This window comes from Lissotriton vulgaris, chromosome 1_1 (genome assembly GCF_964263255.1).
Source record: "Lissotriton vulgaris chromosome 1_1, aLisVul1.2, whole genome shotgun sequence".
In the NCBI taxonomy this organism is placed as follows: Eukaryota; Metazoa; Chordata; class Amphibia; order Caudata; family Salamandridae; genus Lissotriton; species Lissotriton vulgaris.
The window spans coordinates 1,499,453,335-1,499,475,121 of record NC_141685.1 but is presented as its reverse complement, the minus strand read 5'-3'; positions in this window follow the sequence as shown (position 1 = coordinate 1,499,475,121).

Below are 21,787 nucleotides of genomic sequence, written 5' to 3'. Positions count from 1 at the left end.
AAAGAAAACAAATACATTCATGTATATTTATAACTAATTCTGTGTCACTTTGTTCTCTTATTTTTGAACTGATTATAGGGACTCTCTTTAAGTCTTCCTGTATCCTTCTTAAAGCTCTCCTTATGCTACCACTTTAACCCTTTCATCTGGTACTCTTCCATTATATGTTTGTATGTTTCTTTCCTTTTCTCTCCAAATTCTGAATATTTCTTCTTGGGATCAATTCTTAATATTTGTATTAAATAGGAGTAGGCTATCTGGTTTTAGGTTTAAACCTATAATAACTGAGAAAACCCCACCATAAGGAAGGTAGCCAACACAGGTGTAAACATATAAAAACTGAAAAAACACCTTTGCAACCACAAACTAAATGCCATTCAAAGAAAGGAAAAGATGACGGAAAGAGACATTTTTATTTCTTCCTGAAGGGGCCAATACAATGTAACTTTGTTATAAAAGGTAGCATCAAGAAAGACTGGGCTACCATTGTTCTGCTTGAGTTTTGTTGCTTAAGGATGTCACTAAATCATTGTCTCTTCTTCCTTCTACTTTTTTCAGTTTTGTGGTCTTTGGTCTAAATATGCAGTATTTAGAAGCATGGTTTAGGCCTTATTTTGTTATTCTATAAACTGTAGAGAATCTGTAAATATCACAATCATATTTGATATTTTGACTACATTTGATTTCACTGATAGGCTAGTTTCATAAGAACCTTTCCTAATATGTACCATCACGTCTACCCACAGACAGAGAAGGGGTGAAATCCTTTGATACATCAGCCCCCTTTTCTAGTGAGTCTGTGTTGATTGCAATTGAATTGCCAAACACCCCAAGCTTTAAACATTCACTGCAAGATGTAGTGACAGGTATATATGAAAAGAATGTTGTCACCAAGCACCCGAGATAGTGGTGAAAATATGGCACAGACGTTTGGTGAAAAATGGAACGCAGTGTCACTTGGAATGCCGCTGTAAAACATTCCTACCAAGTTCAATAAAGATTGGAGTGATATTGTTTGTATTTGCAGTAATTCAGCTACGTATGTGAAAAAGTTGTATGATGGTCTGTCAAAATCGATACCTGAGCCGAAGTGCTTCCCTGTAAGAGATCCTTGTCACTTGCTAGACGGTATGCTGAAAGCATCTTTACACAATCTTCAGACTCAATGAAGAATGCTATTGACTTTGTAGTCCATTCTGGTGCAGTATAAAATTATTTGAACCGTATAAACCTCATCAGTGCAGAAAGCAATCAATAATTAAAATTAAATTAAAATTCCATAAACACCGGAAAAACACTCTTTTTTTTTTTAATGGCACTGAAATGTGTAACCACTGATAACCACTGTTTTTTAAGATATTAAAAAAACTGAAAAAACCCCACCAGAATTGACCAAAAGTAGAAACTGAAAACAGGACAGCCTAAATAAGAGGGATCTTTTTGGTCCCTCTCTTTCTACTCTTCTCCCACTGTTTCCCTTCTCAAACCGGTACCCCAACGGGTACCACACCTGAACTTAGGTTCTGTGTGGCTTACAGAGGGCTCAATTCTGTGAAAAAGACTAATGCTCATCCCATCCATGGGGAAAATGAGCTGATTGTCAGGTTAGGGGCTGCCCAGTACTTAAGAACCTTCAATCTTACATAATGGTACTGGCAGATCGGGTCAGTCTTTTTCACTCCAGAGGGTCACTATCAGTTTATAGTGATGCCCTTTGGGCTCAAGAATGCCCCTGCTACCTTCTGGAGGTTGGTGAGCCAGGTACTCAGTGATATGGAGTCCCCTTCAGGCCACGATAGAGACTATTATGGCCTAGCCACCCTCAAAAACCTAGACTGAGGTCAGAGCATTCTTGTGCTTGGGGGCCCTGACTTCCCCAAGGAGCTTGCTGTTCAAACAAATGCCCCAGAACACGGCATAGGTGCAGTGGTATCACAGCTAAATGAAGAGGGCCTGGACTAACATGTAACCTTCATCTCCAGGAGGTTACTCCCCGGTGAACAGAGGAGCACTGCTATGGAAAGAGAAGCTTTTACTTTGGTCTGGACACTGAGGAAGTTGAGGCCATACTTGTTTGGTGTTTACTTCCTGATACATACTAACCACAGGCCCCTCAGGTGGCTCATTCAAATGAGGTGTGAAATCCAAATTTGTTGAGGTCATCCATTTCTCTACAGGGTATGGATTTTAGAGTGTAACAGGCCAGGAATAGACCACTCCAATGCTGACAGTCCCTAGAGGTTGGCTATATCTCCCTACTTTCCACTAGGGGGACATTTTAGACTTGCCATCCTTAGGGTGGTCTTCGTCCAACTTTTTGCCTGCGTGTCTCCACTTTCTGCTGTATCCTTTTGTTGGCCTTAGTACTCTGAGCACTTTACCAGTGCTGTCCAGTGCTAAAGGGGAAGCGTTTCACCCCTAAATCATGGTGACATTGGTATATACCTGATTGACACTTTTACTTTACTTAAAAGCACCTTATAACATGTTATTCCATATACCCAGGACCTGTAATCTAAATGCTACTAGTGCAGCACTGATAGTGCTATCCAAACAAACAGCCTTTCAAACCTGTCTCAGGCCTGTCATTGTAAGGCCTGTGTGTGCAGTTTACTGCCACTTCGATTTGGCATTTAAAACCACCTGCCAAGCTTTAAACTCCCCTGTTATTACATGTAGGCTTATCTAAGGCCCTAGGTAGCCCTATTGGTGGGGGCGGTGTAACCAAAAGGTAGGACATATACTTTTAAGTTGCATATGTCCTGGCAGTGACAGACATCTATATGCATTTTTCACTACTGTGAGGTCTCCTCCTCTCATAGGCTAGCATTGGGAATTCCTTAAAACACTTTAAAGTTGTAATTCCTGATAAGAAAGGAGTAGCTAAATTATGTTTAATATCTTTGGAATGGTAATGATAAATCATCTGTAGTGGTAAAAGAAGATTTGAAACTACTATTTTAGATAAACTCAATTTCTAACAGAAATTCTATGGGTCCTTCATGGTAAGCTTTGTAAATTAGCCAAGGTAAGTCTATACAAGGATGGTAATCTTAACAGTGTCTCTATAGGCTTTACAGAGGAACTTCTATCAGTATGAGGCCAGGCCTTAAGTGAATTTTGTAAGTTGGCAGGCATAAGTGTAGAGCAGGCAACAATTGCATTTTGATCAAAGTCTTGTTGATATCTCAGAAGACCAGTAATAGCAATGAAATCTGAATAGAGCCAAGTCAGTACACAGAAATCTCTAAGTAGGGCAGGTGGTCTACTGCCAGGGGAATCGAGGCGAGACCCCTACAGAATTAGTTATTTGATGAGCCAACCACCAAGCTATATATATATGGTGGCTGGGAGCTATGTGGAGCCTCACACCTAAATTCAAACACAATGGAGGGGAATAAAAGGCATACAACTTGTTATTATATCAAAAAGTACTCTAGAAAGGCATGGCTTTGGCTCTGCTCAGTCCCTTTATACAGGAAGTCTGCATGCACTGTAAGAATGTTGGATGCATTGACCTGTCCCCGTAGTTATACAAATAACAATTTAAATCCCAATTATTTGTTTTATTTATTTTATATTCTACTCATCCCATTCCAGGGTTTCAGAGCACTTTACATCACACATACATATTACACATTCACAATAAATCATAGGTCTATAAATCAATGTACATGATGTGTTACATAAGACAGTTAGGGTTACAAGGTGTAGGAGTCACATGTCCTTCATAGACTCCTCACTGTGCTATATTATAAGGATTACAATTTATGAACTGCAAGTAACAGAAAGATCTTGGTGTTGAAAGCAGTAACCCACTTACCTAGCTACATAAAATAAATATCTGTCACCTAAATCGTACATGATGTGCGGTGCAGGGGACATAGTAGCCCGTTATGCTACTTTCATTCAAAACAGGAACTAGATAAAGAGAGATCTCTCCAGCAAATGCAATAACTTCCAGCATTATGTTCCCATTATTAGTTGTCCCTGAGATGTTCTGGGGACCCAAAGATATCTACAGCAGGTGCCTTAACCCCATTATATATTTTAAAATGCAAACTTGGCAAACAATTCAGCAGGATAGATTGAATGCCACAGTTCTCCTTATTGCCAGTCTTGTAAAGTGCTCAAATGTATTCATTATAGACATGCTAATCATATGTGTGAGGTATGAAGATCTGATGCCATTTTGTGTGATGTCACTTCTTGTGAGGTCATTAGTTGTGATGCCATTTCTGGTGATGTCACATCCTGCAAAGCAATGTGCGATATCAAGCACCATGATGTCTCACACAGTGTGATGTCATCCACCATGATGCCACTGGCATAAAGCCTTATGTGGTTAGTCCCCCCACATCTTTTTATTGGGCTTGTGCCCTTTATATGAGCCTGTGAGAATTCTCTGAAATCTCTAAAGTCCCTAGTGAGATATTTCAAAGAAAAGAGTCAGGTATGCCAGAATGGTTAGAAGAACCTCCAATCAAATTACTTATCCAGCAACATTAAGATTTAAAATAACTTTCCCCATTATTCTAGTGAGTACCATTTAAAATATCCTAAGGGGCAGATTACAAGTTTGGCGGTACGCCCACCTGAATGCCGCATTCTCTGAAAAACCACAGCGATGGCGGTCTTCTGACCGCTGTATAATGAGTTTACCATGAAATGAATGAATGAATGAATGAATGAAAATACATTTGTACAGCGCGATTGCTGCCCTGAGGCGTCCAAGCGCTAGGGAACCAGAAGGGTGTAATGAGACTGTCAGAGACTGGGAGGAAGATAGAGGGCTGAGATGATTACGGGGATTTGAATAGATGGGTTTTTAGTTGCTTGCGGAAAGAGGCAAGGTTCGGGTTAGATCTCAGGTGAGGGGGAAGGGTGTTCCAGATTTTTGAGGCGTTGAGGGTGAACATTCTTCCACCTGCTCTAGATCTCTTGATTCTGGGGATTGGGGACCATGGTGCTAGTGGTGTGGCTGTCGAGATCATGCTGCAGTGGTTATTAGTTTTCCATATATATCGATGCCTGGGTGAACATTTCAACTGCATTTGTGTCAAATGTACACATAAGCATGATACATGTGTGAAAATACCACCTACCCATTGTCGAAGTCTGGTTCATATGTGGGCAGTCCAGGCAAATGGTATTAATGGAGCAAGGATTCGCACCTAAAGCGCCTTGATTGTATTCATGAACCTCGAATAACATTAATAAAGTAACCAACATGTTCATATTACTAATTTTGCATATTTTCCATTATACGGGGCGTCCGAGTGAAGTTTGCTTATGTGTCTATTAACATTATTAAGCTTGCAACCTAAAATGGCCGCTGCTACGCAGGAATTTAGACCGCGCATGTGTCGGTCATACCCATGTGACGTGACATATTCGATGTCTTGGTGGGAAACTAGTTGCACATGCGCAATAAAGCTAAGATGGCTGCTATGTGTTCTCACATGCTTTAAGCTTGCATTGCTGCTTTGGCTAAGCTGTTCGTTCTGCATAATCCTAATGCTATAATTATTATAGAGTATTGGGAATAGTATAGTTGTTCATGGTATACAGTGAAATCATTTATTCTATGTTCTAAAACTATTTATCTTCCATTTTATATACACTTCGAAACTTGGCCCATTATATCACGCTGTACTCCATCTTGAATGAAACTGCGTCTGCGCGAGATTCGCGAGTCTCCAGAGCAGATGACCTTTGAAATCCCGCCAAGGAGCTGATTGACTGAAGAGATGCTCTTGGGAACCTGAACTTCAACCCAGCTAGAAGAAGCTGAACTGTGCAACATTTGAAACAAATGTATACAATATTATATTCACCATTGTTACCCGAAAAGCATATGTCATGAGAACCTGGAATTTGAGGGGTGGGTCCGGAAACTGAATAAAGAGCCTGAGAACATCTAGAAAATAGGTGGTGTGATGACCTGTCCTCCTCCTTTGTCCAATCAAAATTGGGGATCCTTACACTTGCAACATTGGGGGGTGGTACAATATACGAAAAACAGTATAACTAGCGTAGGTTTATGTAGAGAAATTGTCCGACTTGTCCGGATAGCGGACCTGTCACTGACCCAACACACTCAATAGGTGACTGAAAGCAGAGAGCTGCGAAGCACTTTGCTGGGAGGTTCGAGTAAACCCAATCGGGGTTTTGGGAAGTGAAAGTGCAGGGAAGCACTTTGCTGGGAGGTTTGAGAAAACCCATCCAGGGTTTTGGCAGATTCTTGCAGAGAGGGAGTAGCGCAGGCGTTGCAACCGAAGCTGCAGGTGTTGGTCGTAGCCTTTGGTGAACACGGTCCTGATCCAAATTCCAGGGTTATCCTGTCCTGACTGTCCATGAGCACCTGCTCCCCTACTGGCACCTAAGTCCTTTAGGGTTCTTCCCGTCTTTTCAACTGACCCGTGGCCAGGGTTAGTCTTCACTCTATCCTAGGTAGACATAAAAAGTCTGTGTGGGTGATTGCATTTCTGAAATTGCTTTTCTAAATTCTCAAAAATTTCAAAGCTTAATTGCATATGTTCCTTTTCTTTCCCTGTCCCTTTGAATGAGTTTTCCATGTATTATTGACTATTAGCATGTTCCACTTTTCAAACCCTCCTTTAGTAAATACTAAATCGTTTTCTATATAGTATATGTTCCTTTTTCACCCTCCCTGTTGTGGAGATAAACTGACTTTAATAGTATGTTCCAAGTCTTACCTTCCCTATAGTTTTGAGCTAAAACTCTAAATTTCGTATTTTGCAATAAGTTCTTCTTTAAACTGCCACTTTAATTGTGAAAGTCTTTGGGTTTAGCATGTTCCTTTTCTTTACCCTCCTTTAATCAAAGTTGCGAAAGATTGTTATCTAAAGATAGTATGTTCCTTGTTCTTACCTTCCCTTCCAGTTTAAGTCTTTAAATGCTTAGCATACTCTATCTCTTGCACAGCTATACGCTGTTGATGATTTTGATTATAGATTATAGAACTGTCCTCATCTGACAGGGCCTCTTCCAAGGTTCCTCCCTCCCAGCTGTTGTGCAACACTCTCAATGATTTTTTCGTGGAGAAGGTTGCCCTTATTAAGGCCTGGATTCCACCCCCTTCCTCCACTTTTTGTGATCCCCAGCCCCCCCCCCTGTCTCCCGTCTGACTCACTTACCTCCCCTAATCAGAGATTCTTTCCTTTCTCTTCTGACTCGCGTCAAATCCAGCTCGCCGGTAGACGTCGCTCCAGCGCATATTCTTCGCAGGCTCTTTACGAGCTGCTATCTCCCCCCCCTCACCTTCCTTAACGATTCCCTCCACCAGGGGATCGTTCCAGCCTCTCACAAAACTGCCATTGTTATTCCTCTTCTAAAAAAACCTGGAGCTGACCCCACCTCCCCTTCCAACTACCGCCCCATTTCCCTCCTCCCCTTCCTGGCTAAGGCCCTAGAGGCCCATGTTACTCAGGTCCTAGGTGCCTTCATTGAGGAAAGTGGAGGATTTGCCTCCCGGCAGGCCGGCTTCCGCTCTCGGCACTCCACCGAGAAGGTGGTCATTTCTGTGATGGACGACCTCAGGGAGGGGCTGGATACCAACACGCCCCAGGCCCTGGTCCTTTTAGATCTTTCCGCCGCTTTTGACACGGTTGATCACTCCTTTCTTCTCACCCGTGTCAGGGCGGCGGGCATCGAGGGCCCAGCCTTAGCCTGGATCAGCTCCTTCCTGAGAGATCGCTCCCAGGCCGTTCACCTGGCCGAATTCATTGCCCCCCCTCATTGAGTCCTGTGTGGTGTCCCCCAGGGTTCCTCTCTCTCCCCGTTATTATTTAACCTATACATCTAGCCCCCTTATTTTTGCACTTTGAAACATGGAGGTCACCGTATACAATTACGCTGATGACCTCCAACTCATTTTTCCACTGTCACATTCCCCTGCCAGTATACACAACTTCCAGTCGGTCATGCTGTTCATCAGCGATTGGATGAACGGTAACCATCTGAAACTAAATCCGGACAAGACGGAACTTGTTGTTACTGGTAGCACCCCCAGTCCCTGGTCCCCCAGCTTCTGGCCCCCTTCCCTGGGTACCTCCCCTACCCCCTCTCTTTCACTAAAAACTCTAGGGATCTCACTTAATAAACATCTTACCCCTCACACTCAGATTAATTCTGTTGTTTCTTCCTGTTTCTTTGCCCTGCGCACTATACGCAAAATTTCCCGTTTTTTTCTCTGTCCCGGCCCTTAAACTCATCCTGATGGCAATGGTTCTGTCCCGGCTGGACTATGGGAACATTGTATACAATGGAGCACCCGCATATGCTTTCTACCGTCTCCAGCTTGTCCAGAATCAGGCCGCCCGCCTGATCCATGACTTACCCAGATTTCATCACGTTACTCCCCTCCTCCAATCCCTTCATTGGCTCCCCATTAAAGAGCGGGCCCTCTTTAAATTTGGGTGCACTACCTTTCAGGCCTTGGCGGGGACTGCCCCTGACTTCATCTCCTCCGCCATTACTGCTTATTGTCCCAACAGAGAACTTCGCTCCTACACTAAATTTCAGCTCTCCGTTACCCGGTTTAAGAAAAAGTAATCCGGGGGCATGAAATTTAGGGTCCTTGGCCCCACCTTTTGGAACTCTCTCCCCTTCCACATCAGATCCATCCCTTCCTACTCTGATTTCCGTAGAGCACTTAAGACTTTTCTTTTCTCCCGTGCTTTTCCATCTTAGCACCTCGCTCCCCCGTATACTCACCTCTGGCTAAGCGTCCTCCTAGCGCCATGAAACCGCATGGTATAAGTGCGCTATACAAATTGCTGTAAATTCAAATTCAAATTCAAATAGATAGTCTCATTTGTTTTAACCTAATGCTCATGACATATGATGATGATGATGATTAGATAACATTTTGAACCTACCCAGAGTCTGTGGTTATTTCATTTTCAAATGTTATAAATGTTCTTGAGTACCTAACTTCAAAACTCAACTCCCTGAACCAATGTGTTTAGGTTCCTAGTATCTACATTGCTAGGTTATAGATATAGGAATTAGAAGTATAGCATCACAAATTATACTGATAGTAGAGCATGAGTTACCTAAGTAATAATAGGTGGTTGATATAAAATTATGGGCCAGGTGAGTATTCCTAGCTGGGTGACCTGCGCGCTCTATCAGTATACTTTTCTAGTAGCAGAAGTATGGTTAGGGTTTAGTTAAAGTTAGGTAGTTAGTTAATTAGTAGGTTAAAATTCATCTTTTATTGATCAATCAAATGTGCTATGTTATTGAAATGTTTATTTGACGCTGCTATATTGAAGTGTATGTACTAACTAAAATTGTACATACCTGTTATATGTTTTGTCTGGAATCCCTGGGGACAGACTGCTGGTGGTAATAGAAGCCACATCGCAGGGATGGCACTTACTGGAGGAAAATTAGTGCATGGTTAGGCAGAACTGGAAGCACTAATTAGGGTTTTCTGTATGAATGATTGAAGAAATGATAGCAACGAGTTCGCTAGCAAAACTTCTATTGTGATATAACCTAATAACCTAGTAAGGGTCACACGGAAGGAGTAACAGGTTCGTCGGAGCTTGATTGATAGTAAAAGGGTTGGCTGGTGAAACTTTAGACTTAGTATATATCCCAGAGTGGATGAGTCGAGGGAGTAGCAGGTTCTCTAATGCTTGTGTGAAGGATAGGCAGAAGGGATCTATCCGCAGTATATGAAAAGTAGACAGAAGAGATTTACTTTCAGTGAAATAAATCTTTCCTTTCTAGACACTCGAGTACAGTGGCAAATGTTGTTAGTTGTAAATTAAATAAAGCACTTGCATTTTAAAGAAAGAAATTGAATTTCAGTTACCTTGTGAAGGAGGGAGCCAGTTGCGGAGCTGCGCTGACGTCACTCAGTGCCTGGTATTGGTCGAAACAGCGGGGGTGTAGCTGAGATATTATTGTAAAGGAGGGGTGAGCGCAGGAGCGTGAGAACTTGACTCACGGAGGAAAGCCGCGCATCCATTGGTTGAAAATCACTTGCAACCACAGTGTTGATTGGTTGTCGAGAAAAATAAGACACGCTAGTATTGGAAGTAATTTTGTAAACAAAGGAATCTTGTAGAAAGTATATGTGGTATCCAACTTTTCCAGAGATTAGACCTGATCCCACATACCAGGGGTTTGCAAGAGAACAGACGATACGAGCTAGACCTCGCAAAATGTACGGAAGCAAGAGAAAAATGACTTTCGTAGACAAAGTTAAAAATTATTTCAAGAAAGACAAGCCCATTAAAACTAGAAGGAGTTAATATTCCCCGCACCAAACACTCCTGCATCCTTCATGATGTTGGGCAAAGGTTACCATTCTTGTGTATGGTTAGAGAACTGGTTGGAATATACCAAAGATCATGGAATTTTAGCATTCCCTTTAGACTGAACTTTTAATGGAAGAATTTTGTTCAACCTGAGAACCAGAATGAATGATTTACATCCCAGACCTAGATTGACACAATATGAGGCGTTAGAGGAAGGTGAAATAGAAGCTTTTGAGCGAGACAGACCAAGAATTGACAAAGGGTTAAATAAGTTTTACCCAAAAGTTAAAAGAGAAACCAAAGAGAAAAGAATGAAAGAATGGAGACAGAATATGCTAGTGGAAGGACTGTACCCAGTCCTAACGGTAGAGGAGCCTGTGGGAGGTAAAAGGACTGAGAAAACTAGACATTTAATGGCTAGTGTTGATTCCGATGATGATTACCTGGAGGATTTATTAATGAAAAATCCACCACCCTATTGTGAGGAAACGTGAATAGTAAATCCAAATAACCCGTTCTTTAGGCCTCCTTGTAATGAGGGGTCAAGTACATCCAACCCGACTACCCCCGTTTTTTAAGCCACCTTTAATTCCTCAAGTGATTCATTAGACCTCCATTGAGTGGGTATTACAAGAAAGAGAAAAGGAAGCTTTAAATAAACAGAGAAGTGAATTAATTCAGAAGATTTCGCAATTAAATACAAGTCCTGAGGCGTTGACAATTCCAGTAAATATTGGCCAAGTTGTTCATTGTACGGAGACAAACAAGCTAGTCCAAAGGCTCCAGTTATAACTACATCAGTAGTACAGCCAAGAAAAAAAAACCCTGATAGTAGATGATCAGGCAACTGAATGTGAATCAGTAATTTCCTTAATAGATTTACCAATACGAGAACGTGAAAGTAGTTCCATGAGAAAAGCCACACCTGTACCCACAAGGGAAGTACAGATAGAGACCCACTGTAGTGACTCCTGAAGAAATAGAAAGATGGACTCGAGAAATAGAGAGACGAAAAATGCAGCCCAAGCCATTAGACATATATAAATTAAGAATTGAAATACAAGACTTGATGTCGGGAAATGTGGGATTGGAAAGATTAAATACCCTTAGTGAAGACGAATTGCTGTTTGTCTGCAAAAGCATCACTAGAAATACAAGGGTGTTTCATGAGAAATTAATGGATATGGTAGCTAGCATGGGAATTGACATTGGCAAATCTAAAGTGTTACAGAAACCTTATCGAGTAGAATTTTCTGGCAAAGATTTAGAAAAAATGAATGTGTCAGGGAAAAAGGTCCAGATCAGAGAACTGATGAATTTAATGCAGAAATGGGGTGAACTAGAAAAGTGGAAAGCAAGATGGGCAAAGAAAAAAGAGGAAGTACGGTCAACACAATTGGCTTCAGAATATGTCTTAAAAGGTAGAAAAATGATGTCCCATGCATGAAGTACCAGGTGGAGGATATGTACATGTGCCATGGTCCAGACAAGATATTGTATCATTTACAAATGACTTCGCAAAATTACGAGAGAAACCTGTAAAATGGTACAGACAGGTCGAGAGATTTGTGAAAGTTTCAAAATGCCTCATGAAAGATTTAGATGGGTTCTTTGACATTGTAGTTCCTGTAGATCTGTGGACAGAATGTAAAATTGCTGTTGATTGGCAAATGAGGAATACCCTAGAGACCCAAAGACAGGGGCTCCTTCCGAAGATGTTATGGGAAAGTACAATCAGGTGATGTTGTACCGTAAAGGAAAGGTGCCTGCAAAAGAGACAGACGGGACCCGAATAGATAGAACTACTCATAATCGGGATGAAACTGTACATTCATATTATGAGCGCCTGTTACAAGTGTTCAAGACATATAGTGGCCTGGACAATATTGAAATGAAAGACATGACCCACTTCATTTATCGATTTGTGTTAGGGTTAAGGCCTGAGATCTCACAGTGGATCAAAGACAATAAAATCTGCTGGCAAGCTAAACCAATTGATGAAGTCCTTAAATATGCTAAATATTGTGAAGATGAGCTAGAAAATAGGAAGAAAGAATTAAAAGAAAAAGTCATGTGGGCACAGGTAAAATTAGCAGAGCACCAAGAACAGCAGTTGAGCAAAATGACAAACACTCAGAATCAGAGCCCTGGGAGTGGGGGACAACCGAGGGTAACAATAAGTAGAGAAGAGGCCAGGAAAAGGTTCCCTTGCCATGGGTGCGGAAAGATGGGGCACTGGAGGGACGAGTGTAAGGCTGTGCAGAATGATAATGTACAAATTAATGATTTAAATCCACAGGCGCAGAATGAGGTACCACGGAAGACCCAGCAACAGGTAAAACAGAATCAGTTGCCTCGTGCACCTAGGCCAAATTATAGAAACAAAGCACAACAGGGTGAAGACACCGAAATGTGGGAAGGAAGGGAGGATAGAAATGCAGCTACTTCGCAATTTCTGTTAAATGATACATTCCTCTGTGACGAACCTTACTGACGGTGCCTGAGGGGGGAGAACGAGTAGTGCGTGCTTGGCACATCCTTGCTGGTTGACCAATCAGGGTCATACATTGAAGGAAAGGTTGAAGGAAATGATGTCACCTTTCTGATGGACACTGGTGCTACCCGTTCTACTGTGAGAATCTGTAACAACAACAGGAGTCAGGTACCTGTCAACCGTTTTGGGATTGGGGTTCATTATAGTAAAGAAATATAATATCTCAAGTGGTATTATTTGGAGACAGTTTAGTGAGGATATGCATACAACATTATCTGAAAGGAAGCAAGGAGACTCTGTATGATTATTGCATGTGCTCAAGGCATCATTTATACAAAAGTTTGAGGGAAGAGATATAACAAAAAGATGTACTTTACAGTTATTGCAGCACTGCAGTATATAAATAACAGTAATTAAGAACGACCCAAATTGTACGTGGTGCTCAAGGTGTGTGAGTGAACACCAAGGTAGCGACGCAAGTGACAATGTGGAGCAGCGTGAGTGGCGCAAGGTGACTAGTGCATAAATGTACAGTGAAATATTCCGTACAAGGCGGTTCCAGGTAGATTTAAAAGTTCATTTAAGTTTGTTCAGTGTCGTGAGCTGCTTCGTGTTGTGCACCTGCATTTGCTCTGGATGGTCGACGGCGTTTTGATAACCCTATTTCGGGATCTTCATCAGGACTGGGTTGAGGGCAGTGCTGAGGGTGGGGCCAGGAGAGGTAACTGGGTTGGTATAGTCACTTTCAGGATGGGCATCTCCCTCAATCAAGGAGCGGAGCAGTGGGCCCCGCTGATGAGGGAAAGGCTGGGTCCCCAGTTGCAGCTACGTCAGGGTATGTGGTCGGGGGAGTTCCGGGGATTGTGGTTGGTGGAGTGAGTACCTAATTTTCAATCGGAGAGGTGATTAAGGCTTGAGGTGGGTAGAGAGGTGGCGGGGTCTGGTAGGATACTTGAATTGGTGTCCTCCGATCCAGGGTGTGATCGGGAAAGCGGGAGTTGATCTCGGCGCTGGGCAGCCTCGTTGGATCACTGCGAGTTCCCAGTAACCAGGTTACTGAGAACTGGTTACTGAGAGCTCACGGTATTCCGACAAGGCTGCCCAGCGAATTCTGAAAAAATGCCTTGAATCCTTGGTATTGCCTGTAGAATCAGTCCTGGTGCAATATACAGACGACCTCTTGGTGGGGTCTAAGAGTAGGAGAGACTGTGTAGTTGACACCATTGCCTTACTGAACCTTTTAGGTGAAGGAGGACATAAAGTGTCACCAGACAAACTACAGTTCTGTACCTCCTCAGTGAAATATCTGGGGCACCAGATAGAGAGAGGTATCAGGAAGGTTATAACAGAAAGGATTAGAATAATTCAAAACATGGAACTGCCCAATACCCAGAAAGAAATCAGAATGTTTCTTGGAGTTGTAGGATACTTTAGACAGTGGATTGTGAGATTTGCAGTCCTAGCAAGACCATTGATAAAAATAACAAAGAAAGGAGCAAAGGAACCAGTGGAGAGGGATGACGAAAACATGTCAGCTTTTACAAAATTACGGGAATGTCTGTGTACAGCTCCCGCATTAGGAATGCCTGACTACTCAAAGGAGTTTGCACTGTTTTGTGACACACAAGACAATTGTGCACTTTCAGTCCTGACCGAAATTCATGGTTTGACTAGACGTCCAGTAGCATATTTTTCCTCTACTTTGGATCCAGTGGCTGCTGGATTACCTGGATGTCTGAAAGCAGTAGCTGCAACTTGCGTTACTCTTGAACAGAGTGAATCCATTATTATGGGACATCCTGTAACTGTGTATGTTCCACATGCAGTTGTAATTTTATTGACCAGAACCAAAACTCATTATCTGACACCTAGTCAGCTGACTAAGTATGAAAGAATTCTTGTAGGTGCAGGAAATGTAACCATTGCCCGATGTAATATTTTGAATCCAGCTACCCTACTACCAAATTCACTCACAGCAGAAGTGAAGGGAGAAGTTGAGCATGACTGCCTTGATCTGACTGAGTATAGCACAAAACCACGGCCAGACATAAAAGAAGTGCCCCTAACTGATGAAGATTACCAGCTGTTTGTAGATGGCTCATGCATGAGACATGAGGACGGAGGCTTAAGCGCTGCTTATGCAGTATGTACTTTGGAAGGTCCAGTGGAAGCATTCTATTTACATGGAGTCAAGTCTGCACAAATAGCTGAATTGGTTGCATTGGCAAAAGCCTGTAAATTTGGGAGGAACATGAAAATAATTATATACACTGATAGCCAGTATGGTTATGGTGTTTTGCATGACGTTGGCCAATTATGGTTGCAAAGGGAGTTTCTGACTTCTTCAGGTACTCCTATCAGAAATGGAAATTATGTGCAAGATTTACTGGAAGCAATCCAGTTACCAAAAAAATTAGCCGTGGTTGAGTGTGCTGGTCACAAATCTGGCAATGACAAAGTGACAGCAGGTAATCCATGTGCTGACCAATTGTCCCAACATTGTGCAAAATACAAATTGATTATTAATAAAAAGATGGTAGTAAATGGAAACAGCTGCCAACTTATGATGTTTGAAGGAATAAAAACATGGGAAGAAGTGAGAGATTTACGGAATGCAGCAGAACCAAAGGAAAGGGAAAGATGGAGAAAATCTGGTTTTCAGAGAAGGAATGAAGATGGTGTCATTGTTTACCTTGATGGTATGCCTGTGTTGCCAGACTGTCTGCTTGCTCCTATGGCTAGATTGATACATGGAGACACATATTTGGGAAGAGATGCTATGATATGCATCTTTAGGCAGACATGGTTCAATTCGAAATTCAGAAACATAGCAGAAGCACTTTGCCAAAGGGGCCTGGTTTGTCAACAATTCAATCCCGGAAAGAAAACTGTGGTTTTGCCAGGAAAGATTGGAAAGGCAGAAGGCCGTTTCATACGATTACAACTTGACTTTATTCAGTTACCCCCTTGTCGAGGAATGAAGTATGTCCTCGTCATTGTCTGCCTATTTTCAAAGTGGGTGGAAGCTTACCCTGCTCGCAGAAATGATAGCATCACTGTAGCCAAACTGTTACTTAGGGAACTGATACCACGGTACAGATTTTCAGTCACAATTGAATCAGACAGAGGTGGGCATTTCCATAGCGAAATAATAAGACAAATTTGTGAAGCATTCAAAATTACGCAAAAACTACACTGTGCATATCGCCCAGAGGCTTCTGGAGTGGTAGAACAACTGAATGGCACTATCAAATCAAGATTGGGAAAAACGTGTGAATCTACTCAAATGGAATGGCCAGATGCTTTGCCACTTGTTTTGATGGGACTCAGAAGTATTCCAGACCGGAACACAGGCTTGAATCCTTATGAGATACTGATGGGAAGAGCAATGCGGCAAGCATGGGTGCCAGGATACAAACTGATAAGCATATCTGATGATTTGATACTAGAATACTGCAAGCAACTTAGTGACCAAGTGCGTTCTGTCTCTCACCAGATTGGGGAAGACGCTGTCGCCAGACCAACAACTCCAGCACATGATTTGAACCCAGGTGATTGGGTCGTAATAAAGAAACATACTCTGAAGAGTTGCCTTGCACCGAAGTGGGGAAAACCAAGACAAGCAATCCTGGTTACCACAACAGCTGTGAAGTGTGCAGGTGTGCCACGGTGGATCCATGCCAGCCATACGAAGAAAGTGACAGAACCTGAAGAAACTGAGGCTGAAGGTTGTGCAGCTGAGGGGTCTCAAGGAATTGGTCCTGAAGTAGCTGAAGAAGAACAACCGAGCTCCAGTCAAGATGATTGGGTCCCAATAATCGACCTGACTCTAGATCCTATATGAACAAGAAGACAAACCTACTTAGATAGAGAGTGGGATAGAGAGGACGAGACAGGAATAGAAGAAGAAAATCAGATCATCGAAATACAAATCAAATCTGATGATGAGGAAGACCAGATAGGGAAAGAACAGATCATTGACACTGCTCCAAGAACTCCAGAGCCTGAAAAGGGACAGATAGAAATCAGAGTAGAAGTTAAAGTGGAAGAAAATCAAAAGTTCGAAGTGCTTGAACAGGATCAGATAGAACTAGATAAATGTGTTCAGGAAGAAGAAATTGACACAAAACAAAGCCAAATCCAGCCTACTCCTGAACAAGGCCAGTTTAGCAACCAGACAGAAGAATCCGAAATAAGACCTGGAACTAGTCAGACAGGAAGGAAAAAAGAAGACAATGAAGTAGATGTGCCACAACTGAGCGAGAATAAAAGAGCACTTGAAGAAGGCCAAAGCACAGTGCCAGTTAAAAGATTCAGAAAAGGAGATGAAGTACCTAGATTTGTCAAAAGACTGAGACTAAGACTAAAGACTATTGACGAAGAACTTGAGCAAAAAAATCAAGACTCCAGTAAAACTGATCAGTCTGTGATAAAACCTAAGAGAAGAAGTGCCCGAATAAAGAGACTGAATAACAAGTATCAGAGTCCTGAATGAACTTATCTGGTGTTGGAAGACTTTGAAAACCTTGAAATAAGTGACGAAAGTGATGAAGAATTGATTACTGACCAGACTGACGAAGAAGTGAAACCAACCTGAAAGTTGCCCTGAGTAAGCAACCTGTGCAAAGTTACAAAGAGGGGTTGGAGCTTCTTTTAAGCCAAAATGTCTGATTCCTCTGTGAATGGGGACCACCATCGTCAGCCCATCGGGACCACCGATGGGCTGACGATGGTGGTCCCACCGCCATTGTAATGAGGCCCTAGGCTGAGGGAATTCTTTATGTGAGTGAACTTTTATGAAATGTGTGAAGTTTGTGAAATAGTACGGTAATATTGAAGGCATGAAATGTCACTTGATTTTCACCATTGGAAGACTCGACGGCTGGCGCCGCTGTATAATTGGTGGTAAATCAAAGCGCATAAAGCAAGTAATTGAGCACAACTCTCAAACTCGCAAATGGCATAAAGTGGCAAACAAAGCATAAAATAATTTTCTCACATTTTTTGCACTTTCTGACGAGAATAAGACTTTAAAATTGAGGCATGTTTTGCTTTGGCAGAATCCTATTAGTTCCTACTCTATGAGAGCCGCTCTGCAGTAGAATGTTTTCTGCTATCAAGAACTCCTGCTATCTTAAGTGTCACGTTACCCCCGTGCCTCCTTCCATCACCTTGAAAGAGAGTGCTTTAACAAATTAAATGTCATTTTAGAATAAGTGTATGTTGCTAATGATAAAATAAACTCTGTTCTCAAATTCAGGTTTAATGTTTCAAAACTGCAATGAAAATGTAATAAACATATATTTCTTTGAATAAAGGCAACAAGGCTGCAAGCTTTCGGTAAGACATACAAAGTGTAACTGATGTGATACTCAGCACTGCAACATCATAAAGGGTGTAAGGTTACACAGATAATTTGACATCAATCCGGAATTTTATGTTTTTAGAGGACAGCAAAGTGAAAACCTCTCGTGATAAGCTGTCTTCAAAAGGTTTCTTACTTTTAGAATGCTCTTAGCAAGACACTTTCATCATTGCAAAGGTTGCTATTGTTATCTCTTACTAAAATGAATGAAACTACATTACAGTGCCAAGAAAACAGGCCGGATGTCAAGCATTCTTCGTGGAGAAATGGTACATTTATTTTAAATGGTTGTTGTCTAGTTAGTAATTATATACTGCCAGTGGAAGGTACACAATGAGGTTTAGGGCTACTCAAGAGTAATAACTTCTAGGCCATCCTTGTTACTTATTATTTAAAGAGTTCCCTCTAAATTAACATATAAAAACGGTACTGATCATTGGCTCGATACACAGAAGTAGATGTAAGTGCATTGTGTGCTTATAAATACTGTTCTGCCATATAGCAGTGATCCCGCAATAGAGTTATCCTCGCTCCTATTTATGCCATTGGTGCCATTACAGGTTGAACACACTAACCCATGGGATTCCTTTAGCAACAAATTGAGGCATTTAGGGCCAGATGTATCAAGATACCGTTTTGCGAATCCTAAATAGCGATTTTTTGCGAATCGCTATTTAGAATTAGCAAAACGGTATGTATGTACAAAATCGCAAATTTTTTGCGATTCCTTATTATTCTTTATTTGCGAGTTCGCAAATAATGAATAATTTTCAATGCATTCCTATGGGCCAGGAGGCCCATAGGAATGATAGTGCAATAATTCTCAAATTGCGAATTCGCAATTTGCTAATCGCAATTTGAGAATTATTTCAAGGGTGCAGGGGTGTCTCAAAGACACCCTGCTGCACCCCTCAAATCTACATGTGTGTGCATGTGGCACACATACATGCCCTATGGGCATGTATGAGTGTCACATGCCACCCTTACAAATGCCAATTAGGGCATTTTTAAAAGAAATCGCAAATTACCACCAACTACAAGTTGATGGTAAAATGCGATTTTTTAACACAAATTCGCAAACCAAAAATGTGTCATACATATCATTTAATGAATCGCAAAATTTGCGATTCCTTAAATGCTATGGCAAAATAAGGAATCGCAAATAATTGCGATTCATTAAATTGCGATTTTTTTCTTACATATCAAATATCGCAAAACGGCCGTTTGTGAGTCGCAAAGGCCGATATTCTGCGATTTTCAGCCTTTGCGAGTCGCAAAAGCCTTGATACATCTGGCCCTTAGTCTAAAGGTACATAATAGATAAGAGCAGTAAGAAATACAAAAAGGATTAGTGTTCGCTTAATTGCTTGAATATTAAGGATCAACTCACTTTTATGCATATATCTATTTATCTGTCCTTAGCTTACTATGAATGTATACATTTTAACCACATGGCTGCTGGGCGTTTTCCCCCCCCCTGTGCTGGAAAATGCCCTTTTAGTGGCACCATGACGAGCTCAGCTCGTCATCAGCACACGACACCCGTGGGTGATGACGAGCTGAGCTCGTCATCAGCATCGAAAGGGTTAAAGGTCATGTGTTGACCTATTTTGCTTCGAAAAAATATATGTGCTTTTAAATATAGGGCTGTAAGAAATGGGGTTACTGGTTGAGGTGTAGGTGAAACTCAAGCAGAAACCACAATCCTAGTCAGGGTGAATTTGCAAGCACGCCGCAAATTAATCTGTGTTCATCCCTCTAGGAGCTTAGAAATGTGTAAAGCATATATGCAGCACTTCAAACAGTAATAATGTGAGAACACAACACAATACAAAATCCCATACAAATTTAGAAAAATAGAGTAAGCGTTAATAAATAAATCAAGACCAAAGCAATAAATATCCAATCGGTAGAAAGGGAGACATGCACGTTTGAAAATCTTACTGAAAATAGCACAGAAAGGCATCAAGTGCTAACTGTGGGTATCTGGTCATGCCAGACCGGGACAAAGTCACAAATTTAGGCTGACAACTATGGAGCGTGTGCCAGCTACAGGGACCCACTTAGGTCTGCAGTGCACAGTACTTTAATCCTGGATGCAAAGCGATGCAGGGTCTCCCGTCAAGGATACGTCATGCAGCAGAGGCGATGCGAGGAAAGGATAAGAAGATGTGTCTTTCAGCGTTGGTTTCAGGGAGTTGTGAAGTGTGATGTCCTGGTGTCAAGAGGCGTCATGCTGCAGCAGTTCTGATGGGTAAAGTCCTTTAATTCGGGAGGTCCACGCACCAGAGGCGATACATCAGCCCCAAGGGCGATGCGTCAAATAGAAGAGGCGATGCGCTGGTTCTGGGCAAAATGCTCTGCGCCACGGAGGAGATGCATCTGTTCTACTGAATCCACAGATGGGCTGGCAGAGCACCTTCAGACCCACTTCCAAGGGTTAATGACTGAGGTGGCACCACTTGGGGGGGGGGGAATTTTCACAGTTGACAGAGTCTAGGTACTGGGTTCAAGGTTGTTGGAAGCCTGTTCCTTCCCTGAAGCTTCTGATCAGGAGGCTAGCCAACTAGCCCTTGGAGTCACTTTGGGGTCCTGGGTTTAGAATTGCAGGTACAGTCCTTCTCACTCAGGCAAGAGGGTAGCAGGCAGTAGCTCAGGGCAGCAGTCCAGCAGAGTGGCAGTACTTTCAGCATCACAGAAGTCTGTCTTCCTGGCAGACTCAATAGATCCAGAAGTGTACTGAAGAGCTGTATCCAAGGATCCAATATTTATACCAGGTGCTCACTTTGACATTGGCAAAGCCTCTAGAGGTTTCCACCACCTTGAGGTATCAGACATCCACTTCCACCTTGTCCTGGCCCCAGTATGTCTGGGGTCACAAAAGATAACTGTCAAACCCTTTGTGAGAGTGTTCAGGCCAAGCTTTTGTGATGTGCAAGTGTGGTAGGTGACTGCTCCTTTCCCTCGTTAACTCAAAGTGGCCAATCCTTCTGACACCTGTATTCCCTTTGTCACACTGACTGGAAGTGATACACAAAACTTACCTGCCTGCTGCTCATACTTGTTTGAACCAGGATCAGGCTGCAGGCACCAAATGGTTAGGACTAGAAAATGCCTACTTTCTAAAATTGGCATTTTCAGAATTAAGACCTAAAATCCAACCTCACCATTACATAGTTTTAAATTACAAAGTTCAAATTGTCACAGTGAAAAAATGGGAACAAAGTCCATAAAGTGTCAAATTAAGCAACTGAAATACGGAAGCCAATAGGGCTGGGTAGAAAAAAGTGAAATCGAGAAAAATAATAAAAAAATATATATATCTGATGTCCAAAATGTGACATTGGTCATGTGAGAGAGAGTGAAACGATAACACATCTCACTCCAATGATGTATATGCAAAATATGTAGCAACAGCCTATAATAGGAAGTCACTGTCCTCATCTGAAAACAGTTCAGCTATCCAATTCAGGAAAGGGAAAGAACATACATGTTCCTCAATAACCGGAGCCTCTAGCACCATCAGAGGGCAACTCAGTGTTTCTTCAACGAAGCTGCGTGCCAAGAAATCTTGCGCCGCTGCGAAAACATTCCAAAGTCCCAGGACTCCATGCATCGCTCCAAATGGCA